This window comes from Pinus tabuliformis, chromosome 7 (genome assembly GCF_031772625.1).
Source record: "Pinus tabuliformis cultivar Carrire ecotype Pingquan chromosome 7, CPIR1, whole genome shotgun sequence".
NCBI lineage: Eukaryota > Viridiplantae > Streptophyta > Pinopsida > Pinales > Pinaceae > Pinus > Pinus tabuliformis.
In genome coordinates, this window is record NC_142293.1 from 1010237904 (window position 1) to 1010250267 (window position 12364).

Genomic DNA, 12364 nt, shown 5'->3' on the forward strand with positions numbered 1-12364 from the left:
TTAATGACAACATATGCCTAACAGTGTGATCAAAACCATGTGAACAGATAGGGTCACTAAGAAGAAAACTCTAGATAAATTGCTCAAAGTGATTCATATGTCTCTCAAAGTGATCCCCTTGTAACATGCATAACTAAAAAAAAACTAGTATCCTAAGAGTGGGGATGCCAATCCATAGGTTCTTGATGCAACGAGAGGCTTAAATCCTATGTGAAAGGAACTTTCTAGAAATAATCTAATGTAAAAATGGATTTACGCTCATTGATGAAGCTAATTTCAATTGTGTAGCATTGAAATGTGTACTCTCCAAACAACATCTCCAAGGCTCTAAAACCCTAGGCCATTGTTTGTTTGCTATAACTAAAAATGTCCAATTAATTTTATTAATTCTTTATTTTAGGTTTTTTATTTTAGGGATGCAACTGAGATGGTGTGAAAACAGAATGAATACTAATCCAAAATGCAATTGTATTATAAATGTAATTTCATTTCCATATTAATGAAAATTAGCTAAGGAATGTTAAATAAATTCTTTCTTCTTACGAGTGACAAACAAGAGCCTCACAATATATTCTCCAAATTCACATAAATAACTAATCCACTATACAACTTATGAATGAAATTAAACAATGTCAAAATTCCCAAGGAAAAGCACTAACAAACACTCAGAATATTGAAATTGAGGCTTTGAAAGAGAAATAAATGAACTATGGCTTATCAAACTCAGAAAAACAACAAGTTTGGATGTAAAGAAAGTTTCACTTTGTAGTTTAGTGTAGGTAGCCAACAAAATAAACGTACAATTATCTACAAGGGAAACAAATCCCAAATCCAAGGCATGGGTTAAAGACCTAAAATGCCATGATACAACCAGGTTTTCTTTACAATGTTGCAAATAAAAAAATCACAAATGAAAAAAACAAACTCATTGGAAATTAAAAAGAAAAAAAATTAGAGAAAAAAAATTAAAAAAAAATTGGTTACTCAATATATCTCATAAACATATATTATATTAAAAAAAATCTAGGGAAATTCCTAATCCAGTGGTTTTCGTTTGATGTAAAACATAGGTCCTTATGAAAATATATTGAAAAAATAAATCTTCATGAATGTCAAGGAAAATCAGAAGATTAGTTGAATTTCAATCAACCATATCTTCCTCATCTAGAAATTGTTTCAAATTATTTTTCTTTTTACTTTTAGCTAGAATTTCTAAGAAAAGTTAGATATGCAGTTGTTTCATTCAAATTCTGTATAAAATGTCACATGATTTGATTTGAAATTTGTGACTTGTTTTTCCTTATTGTTTTTGTTTTTTTTAAATATTTTTTAAAACATACTTGGATCTAAAATATTGGAGGCATTCAATCAATACATGATCAATTTAGTAAAAACAAGGGATGGATGTTATAGACATATTTGGGCAGTGCAATCCCAATCACATATGTCCATAAAACAAGGGCTTTTAAGTCCCTAAAAGTGTTGTTTCATACCCTAAAGGAACGAGGTCAGCTGATTACATCATCTCCTGGAAGTTTTCGATGAAAAACCACTTAGAATCAGTCAAAGCAGAACCATACAGACTAGCCAGTGCAAAGGGTGCGATGCATCTCACCTGCCACATGTAAAAAGTGCGATGCATACTGGAAATCCCTTCTGTAGGGTGCGATGAGTGAGAGCAGACAAATGGCACAAGAAGTTTGCTAGGTGGAGACCCTGAGAATCTTCTAGAAGCTACTCATTTGAAACTTGCCTCCCTGAATTCACCCAAGGATGAGTAAGAGATCATGAAATCTCCAAGTGGAACCAAGAACTATTAGAGAGATGACACTAATCGAAATCCCAGAAGTTGACTCACCCCCCTACAAATATCTATATATGGATCCCTCATCCCAGAGATCCAAAGGTTGGAATTTGGTAATTTGCAAAGAGGTGATGTTGGTTTCTCTTTGAAGACAATGTTGGGTGATCTTGCTTTGTATGAGGTGAAGAGGGCTTTCAAGCTGGGAGGATGGCAGTGGGTCAGACCAAGTGGTTGTAATCCTCTCTTCTACTACTTTTATCAATAAAGCTATTTGTGTTTTCCTCCATATTCTTGTGTATCTCTGAATATTGTGTTGATATATGCATTTGTATGGTCAATATATATCTGATCCTATATTGTTTACAGTGATAGATCTCTATGCTTTGATGGTATTATGATGTTGTGACTCTACAGGTGCTCTTTGAAGCGGGACAAGTAAGGAAGCAATGGCGAGATTCTGTTGAAGGGGAAAGGAAACAAGCAAGGAGCCAAGCGAAAGACTGAGGTTGGTACTCTCTACTTCTTTCTCATCTATCTCTCGTAAAGGAAAGCCCAAGTGACTTTAGTTTGTTTGTTTCTAAGATAGCTACCCGTCTTAGTGCGACTAACAGTTCTAAATAGACACTAGATTTCCTGGTAACAAAATGGCGACTCTGCTGGGGAGCGAATAGTTTGATTTCTTGTCTCTATTTGTTTCCTTCATAAACTACAGACGGAGCCTGAAGTTAAGCCAGCTAGCATTCGAACTACATTTGCTATGCAAGTGCAAAGTAGATCAATGCTGCTTCAGTCAATCTCTGGGTTTGCTTATGAACTGAACAATTGACTTGCAAACATCCTAAGTGCCCTAGAGGTAGCTCAAGTACCCTCATTAGATCAACCCCTATACTTTGTATTTAATGACTATCATTAGCTCGGCCTAAATCCCTGAACTAAGCTTCCAATTGTGACCAAAAACCAAGTTAAAGTCTCATCCTTGGACCATCGCACCTTCTCCTCTTGGAAATCTAGATGCATCGCACCTCCCGTGTGCAGTGGGTGAGATGCATGACTGTTTCCCTGTATTACAGGTGCAATGATCAGATAAGACTATCTCTACCTCCATATTTTGTTTTTTTCTTCACTCTCTTCAGCTTTATTCAGGAGTTTTGCTATCCGTGATCAATAGATAACTGTTGAAACCCCTTTCCTTTACATCATCCAACCTCCATTGTACAAATATTTGTGAATGTTTTTATGTATTTTTCACCTTTCACAGTTCTCATTTATAGAATGGTAGCTTAATCATACTGTCGTCTTTTGGTTTGAAAGTGTCGCAAGTGTCGTTTTCAGTCAAGGAAAAGAATCCTTCTCTTTTTGATAGTCAGTACACTGTTACTCTTGTATTTGATCTGAATTAATAGTATTTCAAGTGTCGAAAGTAGTTTTCAATTCAAAATTGCAAACTATCATCTTGTCCCCCTTTCGTTTTTGAAAAGAAAATCATTAGTACTGTCACTTTGAAAGAAGATATAATTCAAATTTGTACTTAGCATTCTTTTTGTGATTCACACATTAAGAAAGCGGAAAAAAAATACATGCATGTGCATTTTCATTTAGACTGCTTGTTGATTTTTATTTAGGACAATGCATCTAGTGTGTGCTCTCTGCTCTATGTTGAAAGGATTTCATTTCTCTTTCCTTAGTAGCTAGGATTTTCATTGCAAAAGGAAGAGTAAATGATTTTTTATCATAATAGGTTGCATATTTAGGAATTGTATATCTACATCACGCGGTGAACCTTAAAGGAAAACTTCTTAAGAAAGATCAACTGTAAAATAAATTCAATGAACATAAAAATGCTTTTGAACCTAACGCACAACATCTAGAAGTCTGGGCTAGAGATGTATTCTGACGTCGTAAAGCCTGGTAACTGTCGCTTTCATCGTAGGTTGGGTGATTCCTCCTCTTTGAGATGACAAGTGTTAGTACGGACTTGTGCTCCCACATACCATCGAGTATATATTGGGAGACCACAATAGGCTATATCCTTTATCCTTAGGAAGCCGTGTCTACTGCCCTATCGATTGCAATGCACTGAACACAACATTTGGGAATATTGATTGCCGTACCGTAAAAGGTATTCTGTATTTTTGTAATTCATTTGGTAATCCCTCTGTCTAGATTTCCAGGGTAATCTCTTTTGTTCCTTTTCAGACTCCTTAAAGGAAAAGGTCCATCTGAGCACTTGTCAATTCAGGCTCATTAAAAACCAAAGGCGACTAGAGTCATATTTAGCTTTTTCTCGACTCTTCAAAATTGAAAAAGAAAGTTGTGTCAAAGCGTTTAAAATTTATTTTAATTGGAATAACGTCATTGTTCCCTCATTGATCTTAGGTGGGGAAAATGGAGTCCACCAACCAAGGATTTCTCCTTGGGGGGAATCCTAGTCCTTTCTCCTCTTGGGGAGATGTTGGTGCACCTCATATGGCCACATTGTCCCTTCCAGGACTGACAATTGGCCTACTGGTATGGCTTTTCTTGACCTCCGTCATTCAAAGCACTGTGATTCCTGAGCAATCAAATCAGTGACTCGATGATACGAGACTTACCCCCCAACCTTCTACCTCATTTTTTCTCCCTCTCCTTTCTCTTCGCTTGGTGAAGATAGTAAAACTAAAAACCAAATAACTAAGAAGATGAAGAAAGGGAAGGAGAAGAAGAAGAAGAAGGAACTAAGGGAAAAAAGGGGCAGCCGTGCATCTTCTAGTGAAAATCCACACACTGCACCATCTAAACCTAAATCTCCATGTGTCATCTGCAAAGGGGACCACCATCATCGAGATTGTCCTTACATCCCACGGATCTTAAGGGACTGGTCTCCCCGCTTGCACAATCTGATGTCGTCAACCTCTAATGATCATGTTGAGAGTACATCGTCAACTAGTGAAAACGAAGTCACCAGACAGAAAGGAAAATCTAAATTTCCTTGCAGACTGTGTGAAGGCGATCATGCCCTCCACCGTTGTCCCTTCCTTGATGAACCTAAAAGAGTCTAGGATAACCATCCTGCATCATCGCAGCAACTCCCTCTTGGGTACAAGAAACTCTTGCTGAATCCATTGCTAGTTGAAAACCTGACTGACACACCTTTGTTGTCGGTCGAACCATCTGTCAGTGAAGATAAACCATCTGAGTCCATATCGGACCAATGTCAACAATTCGAGATGGAAGTCGACCCCATTTTGTCTTCGGAGGATTTACCTTCAGATGATATAGTCACCAAAGAGAATGAGGATGACACTATTCAAATTCTTTTCGCAAACACAAACTTCGATGAAAATGGGGGCAATCTACACGTTCCTTTACCACAACAAGGAAGTTCGTCAGAGATGTATCCGGTTGTTTATTCAGTCCCACCTCCAAGAAACCTAGTTGTCTCCTCGATTGGAATCTACTAGGCAGACCCTGTTTACCATCTAATGTACCATTCTGAATCATAGTGGAAACTTACAAAATGGTCATGGTTGGTACCATCATAGATGAAGGGGCTTCTACGAGTATCCTTTCCTCAACTGCTTGGAAAGAGCTTGGTTTTCCATCGCTTTTTCCTGAGATGGATATCTGATAGGCTTCGACAAAGGAACCAGTCGACCATTAGGAATCCTTCCAAATTTGCCTATAAATTTGAGAGGAAAACCGTTTATCTGAATGTAATGGTAGTCCAAGGACCTTTAGATTACAATCTACTCCTTCGGCGCGACTACATTTATAGCATGGGAGCTATTGTTTCCTCAATCTTTCGAGTGATGTGTTTTCTGCATGAAGGCAGAGTGGTCCAGCTCATAGACCAGCTTTCATTCCCCGGTTCAAACATAGCTAATAGTCAAGTACCATCCCCAACTGGCCTTTTTGTGTAGCGAATGTCTCATCAATATCTAGTTCTTCCACGTGATGAGAGCGAATAATTCGGTGGTGGCAACTGAAACCAAGGGGGTGTGCACCTGGTTTGGTTCGACAGAAAAACTTTGAGTATAGGGTAGGTTTCCACGGAGGATATATGACTAGTCTGACACACCCGTCTATTTAGGAAAATGGGATTAGACTAGAATAAGATACCTCCATTAGAAGGTATGCCTTTCCTGACAGAGCGAGTGTTTTGTCTGCAAATTGAGTGGTAACCTGGGTATGCCTTTCCCGACAGAGCAAGTGTTTTGTCTGCAAATTGAAGGGTAGCATGGAAACTCTACTTCGCTATACTTGGGGGCATGCAAACCTTTTTGCATGAAAGTGAAAAGAGACCATTTATTTTCTTATTTTGTAGGTTCTTAACCCTTTAAACTCATAGGATTGGTCGTTCCTAGCTTACATAATAAAAGGAGTCGAAGCAAAATTTCGAATGGTGCAAGCTCCCTAAAAAATGAACCCATCGATGAGACATCCTTCTTATACGACTGGCACGAGAAGTTTTACACGAAGTTCAATCTTGTTAAAAATTAAACCTAGCAATAAGAATATGTTCCACCAGAGTTTAAGCTCATTAAAAAATTAACCCACCTACGGTAAATGACCATTGCGAATGCATTATCATTTGCTTTTGAGCATTGATCGTGTTCTTACTATCACCTCCACTCTGTTTTAGCCAATCATTCGCCTCCATTTGATTGTTTACCCCTTTTGAGGAACAGTTGTGACGAGTGATTCTGTTAGCCATCTTTTTAGCACTGCCGTGATTGGAAAGTTCTAACCCTCACCTGGAACCCACTGCTACCCGAAATATCACTCGTTCCTCAAAAATGAGTCTCCTTTAAGCTCTTTTCATCTAACTCGTAAAACATGAAAAGATTTCCAAGTAGTTGGCCTCTCCAACTCGTTAAAGTGATTGGAAGTGCCATCCCTCCTCTAGATTTTAGTCTTTTTGGACCTAAGGGATTATTACACAAAAATATCGAGCATTTGTCTTGTTCGGCTCGTTAAAACTATCGAAAAGTCATCCCTTTCGCATTGTTTTATACTTTTTCCTACTTAATGGATTATACTATGAAAAATGAATATTGGAGTTTCCTTTCCATATCTTTTCAGGCTCTCTAAAATTGAAACGGACTGAGTTATCCTTGTCGTTAAACTCGTTAAAACAATAGCGACAAACTTGTCCATTCAGACAAGAGCGAGTTTCACTGTCGCTAGGCTCGTTAAAACATAGTGACAGGTTTGCCCGAAGGGAAAATTATAGAACAAGCATATGCTATCCTCCTCAAGCTTGACAAAAATAAAGAGGTACTGGTCAGAAATGACTTGGGAAAATTGGGAAGAAAACTTGAAGAAACTTTATTGTTAGCAAGTCGCTCTTGAACATGACACTTTCACTACATCACCATGATTGAGTTGGGTTAGGTTATTCTGTTCACCGATCATATCACCATTGGTCCACCGTACCATACATTTTTGGGGTCAATGCTACCAATCCATTTCAGTGTCGCCGATATGTTCAAGAGAAGTTGCTCAGAGAATTCACCTACCTAGCTTGTGTCTCATCCACCTTGAACCTTGTATCATCAGATCGTTTTCACCTCTACAAAATCATTTGCTCCATTCCGTGTCGTATATGTGAGATCTGTCAATGCCCTCCCATGACGGGTCACTCCTTGTTGACATCAGCCCATTATCCAAGAAGCTGACCTAGGGACAACCATTTCAGTAATTTGAAGGTTGCATGCCTCAATGGCAAGTTTCTCATTTCCAGCGACAGGCTCACATTAATGGCCTTCGACTGAAATATTTTGCGTGGTGTTCGACATTGACTCATGTATTCACACCACGTGAATTGTACTGCAATACCTTGAGGGTCATCATCATCATCAATGATTCCTCTCGCACCTATTAACAACTTACATCATTGGCTGGTAATCAAGCGATGTCCTTCCATGTTCGACATCGGAACATGTTTTCACATGGATCGACTGGTACTTTCGGGCGAAGATTGAATGAGATTTGAAGACCCCAGATCTAGTTTCATCCTTCAGGGTTGCGATATATTCAAGAAAATAAAGACATTGAATGTACATCATTGCTGCACAGATAATCATCCAAACTAAGGGATGATTGCTCTGCCAAAATCATCAGTCTGCACACAAACGATTGTCTATCCTATGTACATGAAAATGAATTTATCAAGCTGAGCATGGGAATGCCCACATCAGCTAGATCATGAAAATATTATGGAGATAATGTATTGTATTGTATCTTATTACAAGTCACCTTCCAGTTCGAAAAACCTCAGATCCTCATTATAAAGCATTTCACCTGACATCAAAATATTTATGAATTCATGCTTTAGGGGGGAACTGTTATAGAAATATTTGGGCATTGCAATCTCAATCACATATGTCCATAAACCTAGGGCTTCTAAGTCCCTAAAAGTGTTGTTTCATACCCTAAAGGGACAAGGTTAGCTGATTACATCATCTCCTGGAAGTTTCCCATGAAAAACCACTCAGAACCGGTCAAAGAAGAACCATACAGACTGCCCAGTGCAAAGGGTGTGATGCATCCCACTTGCCACATCCTTGAGAATCTTCTAGAAGTTGATCATTTGAAACTTGCCTCCCTGAATTCGCCCAAGGATGAGTAAGAGATCATGAAATCTCCAAGTGGAACCAAGACCTATCAGAGATATGACAGTAATCAAAATCCCAGAAGCTGACTCACCCCCCTACAAATATCTATATATGGATCCCTCATCCCAAAGATCCAAAGGTTGGAATTTGGTAATTTGCAAAGAGGTGCTATTGGTTTCTCCTTGAAGACATTGTTGAGTGATCTTTCTTTGTATGAGGTGAAGAGGGATTTCAAACTGGGAGGATGGCGCTGGGTCAGACCAAGTGGTTGTAATCCTCTCTTCTACTACTTTTATCAATGAAGCTATTTGAGTTTTCCTCCATATTCTTGTGTATCTCTGAATATTGTGTTGATATATTCATTTGTATGGTCAATATATATCTCATCCTATATTGTTTACAACGATAGATCTCTATGCTTTGATGGTATTATGCTCTATGACTCTACAGATACTCTTTGAAGCAGGACAAGTAAGGAAGCAATGACGAGATTCTGTTGAAGGGGAAAGGAAACAAGCAAGGAGCCAAGCGAAATACTGAGGTTGGTACTCTCTGCTTCTTTCTCATCTATCTCTCGTAAAGGAAAGCCCAAGTGACTTTAGTTTATTTGTTTCTAAGATAGCTACCCATCTTAGTGGGACTAGCAGTTCTAAATAGATACTAGATTTCCCAGTAACAATGGATAAAATAGATTGAAATCCATACGAAATTATTCAGAAAAAAATAAAAGAAGGGATATAGAAAAGAGAAGGAGAACATAAAAACTACAGATTTCTCCCTAGTGGAGTCATCAATTCTGTTAGCCTAGAAATGACACAAATGATAAGGAGTTGTTTCTCTTTGAGATCCACTAAACAATGTGTTAATAAGAAATCTCAATCCAAAAATGCTACACTACCACCATCCACATTCATATTAAAACAAGAAAAGAGAGTTTTCATACCTCAAACTTTACAAATCGATGTAGATTATGCAAGTCTCTCACTACTAAAGACAATTCCACTCTCTAGATCTCCCATTCTAACCATTAGAATTAAGCTCCTTCATATGAGACCCTATTTCCTTTATATCCTTGTCATATCAATGGAATAGGCTCATTTCATGTGCAAGGAAAGATGGTTTTGGAAACAATTCACTAGCATGATTGAGCCCTCTCTCTATTACTCTCCCTCCCCATTGGGAGGGTCTCACTATATGGGTCTTTCCTAAATCTAGGAGGACGTATCTGGACAACTAGGGCATTGAGAAGTTACACTTGATGGCATATGAATGTTTTGTATAGAATTCATGGACAGACTTGATGAGAAATTAACCAAGAAATTACAAGTCATGCATAATTTCCATTCTCAATTATGATATTTTTCCAACTCACTAAGGAACTTCTTCTCAATTATGAAATAATTATGATTTCATAATTATGAAATTGTGACAAAATAATTATGAGAAATTACTCAAATAGCTAATTTCATGCCTATAACATCTAATAACTTTCTTCTAACACCCATATAATTAAAAACAAGGGTGAAAGGAGATGCATTCTAGACAAAAAGTAAGGTAAGTTGAACTAAGGCCTCCTCACTATTTTGTAGTGGAAAATAGGTTTATAAAAATTGTGCATGAAATTAATAGATATGAAATTGACCAAGTTTCCCTAGTACACAAACTATTAACAACATCGTACTATGATCTTTAATAATTCAACATATGGGTAGTGTGTGTCTATATATCTATATATATATATATATATATATATATATATATAGTCAACAAATCCAGTAAATACATCTCTTCAAGATATTGCAAGACACACACACACACACACACTATTTAATCCTAATATGCAAGAATACATGCACACATATTGTTCTCTTCATACTTATGACATATATATATATATATATATATATATATATATATATATATATATAGATAGATATAGATAGATAGTCAACAAATCTAGTAAATGCATATTTCTTGAACATATTGCAATGCACACACACACAATATTTAAACATAATAAGTAAGAATACATTCAAACATATCATTCTCTTCATACTTATGACACCACTTGCAGGACACCAACGTTGTGATGCTTTGCATGGTTGAAATTATGGACTTCGGTGGCTTACGAAGAATGTGATACACATGTTAGACATGTTGGGAATTTTTAGTCCCCTTACGAACATAATGAAGCCCTTAGTGGAAACATACACCAATAGGAAAATAAATATTTTTATGTTTCATCACAGGGATCCATGTTCCCTAATGGTTTTCTAGGTGCTTTTATATCAACTTGTTAAATGGGTGTTGTTGGGTATGTATTATATTATTTGCCATACTATCCCACATGTGATTTTTTGTGTTGAGCATAATGGAGGTGTCTAGGGGGTGGAAACCCACCTTGTTTCGGGGGCTCACAAGGGTGTGGGATCCTCATTATGTATATATTTAGGGGTATTTCCCCTCAAAAAAATAATCTGGGTTGTTTTTTCATCAATTTTTTATAATTTTTCAACACATGGTTTTCACTTTAAGAAATTTTGTGAAGCATGCTGGTTTATTCAATGATTTTGCAATTCTAGTTAAGGAATGATTGGTGTACTCTAATACATTGTTAATGAATTGGATTTTTATGGATACTATAGAACATACATATTTTATTATAACACTATAAAGGGAATATATACTAAAAAAAATTCTATTTTTTCTAGTCTCGGTTTCGAAGGTAAAATATCTATGCAAATTGTATATTTCATTGCATTAATGTATGTAGTAGTTGACTATATAAGGTTGAAACCAATGTTTAGTACCAGAGTAGTTTGGATTCAAAGGCATGCCTTTGTATTTGAAGGATTTATCTCAAGCCTATAGAAACCTTGTTATCATGGGAGATCTACGAAATCAATTTTTATGGTGAAATAAAATAGTGAGTAGTTCAATGGTAGAGACAGAAAAATTTAATTGGTAGAGTTTTGAGCTATGTATGCTCAAAATGGAATATTTTTGGTCAAAACATATTAATGGATCATTATAGATTTAGTTAATGCATTAACAAGTATTTCGACACAAGACTACAACAAGCAAGATCATAAGGTAAAGAGAATAATATGGGTTCATCTCTTAGATTCAATAATAATGAATGTTTTATGAGAAGCTATAGTAAATGCAATGTGGAACAAGTTATGGGATTTATAACAACATAAGTCCCTAGTGAAAAAGTATTCCTATGAAGGATGAAGTATGAAAACTCGATAATAGAGCATTTGAATGCCTTCAATGTTGTGGTAATTCAACTATATTTTTAAGGGAAATTTTTAAGGATTTAGATATTTTCCAATATATAGTATTGTAGGTGATTATTCTAGTTTGAAAATTCATACATATAGAATCCAGATGAATATTCAATAAAAAAAATGTCATTTACTACTAAAATTGGTAATTTTTTGGCGAATATCATCCATTTAACCATATATATGTAAAAAATAGGCAAAATTTTTTCCAAACTCGCGAATATTTTTTTTAGACAATGTCCAAAATGTAGCCCATTCGTGAAATTTAGCCCCTAAAATTTTCCCCAATTTTTGTAGATATTAAGATATCAAATGAAGTGATCAATTTTTTGTGTTATTTACCATATTTTCGGGACAATATTTACTTCCATAGGTGGTAAATGAACTACTTTATTCTTTTATGAAATGGTATCATTCTTGTTATCGAAGGAGATTAGATGGACAAATATGGAAAGTTAGAGCCCATATATGCCTTATTTTAAAGATTATAATCTGATGAATAAAATAAAAATAAGTCCTCAAGTGGGAGACCTAAATTTATAGTATGACCTAAATTTGTAGAAAAAATCATAAAGCTATGTTCGGGATTTCTAAAAGAATGGAATTATAAGGAATATTATAGATCCAGAAATGCTGATAAAAGGAAGAAATTTGATTATGCTTCTCCTATAGAA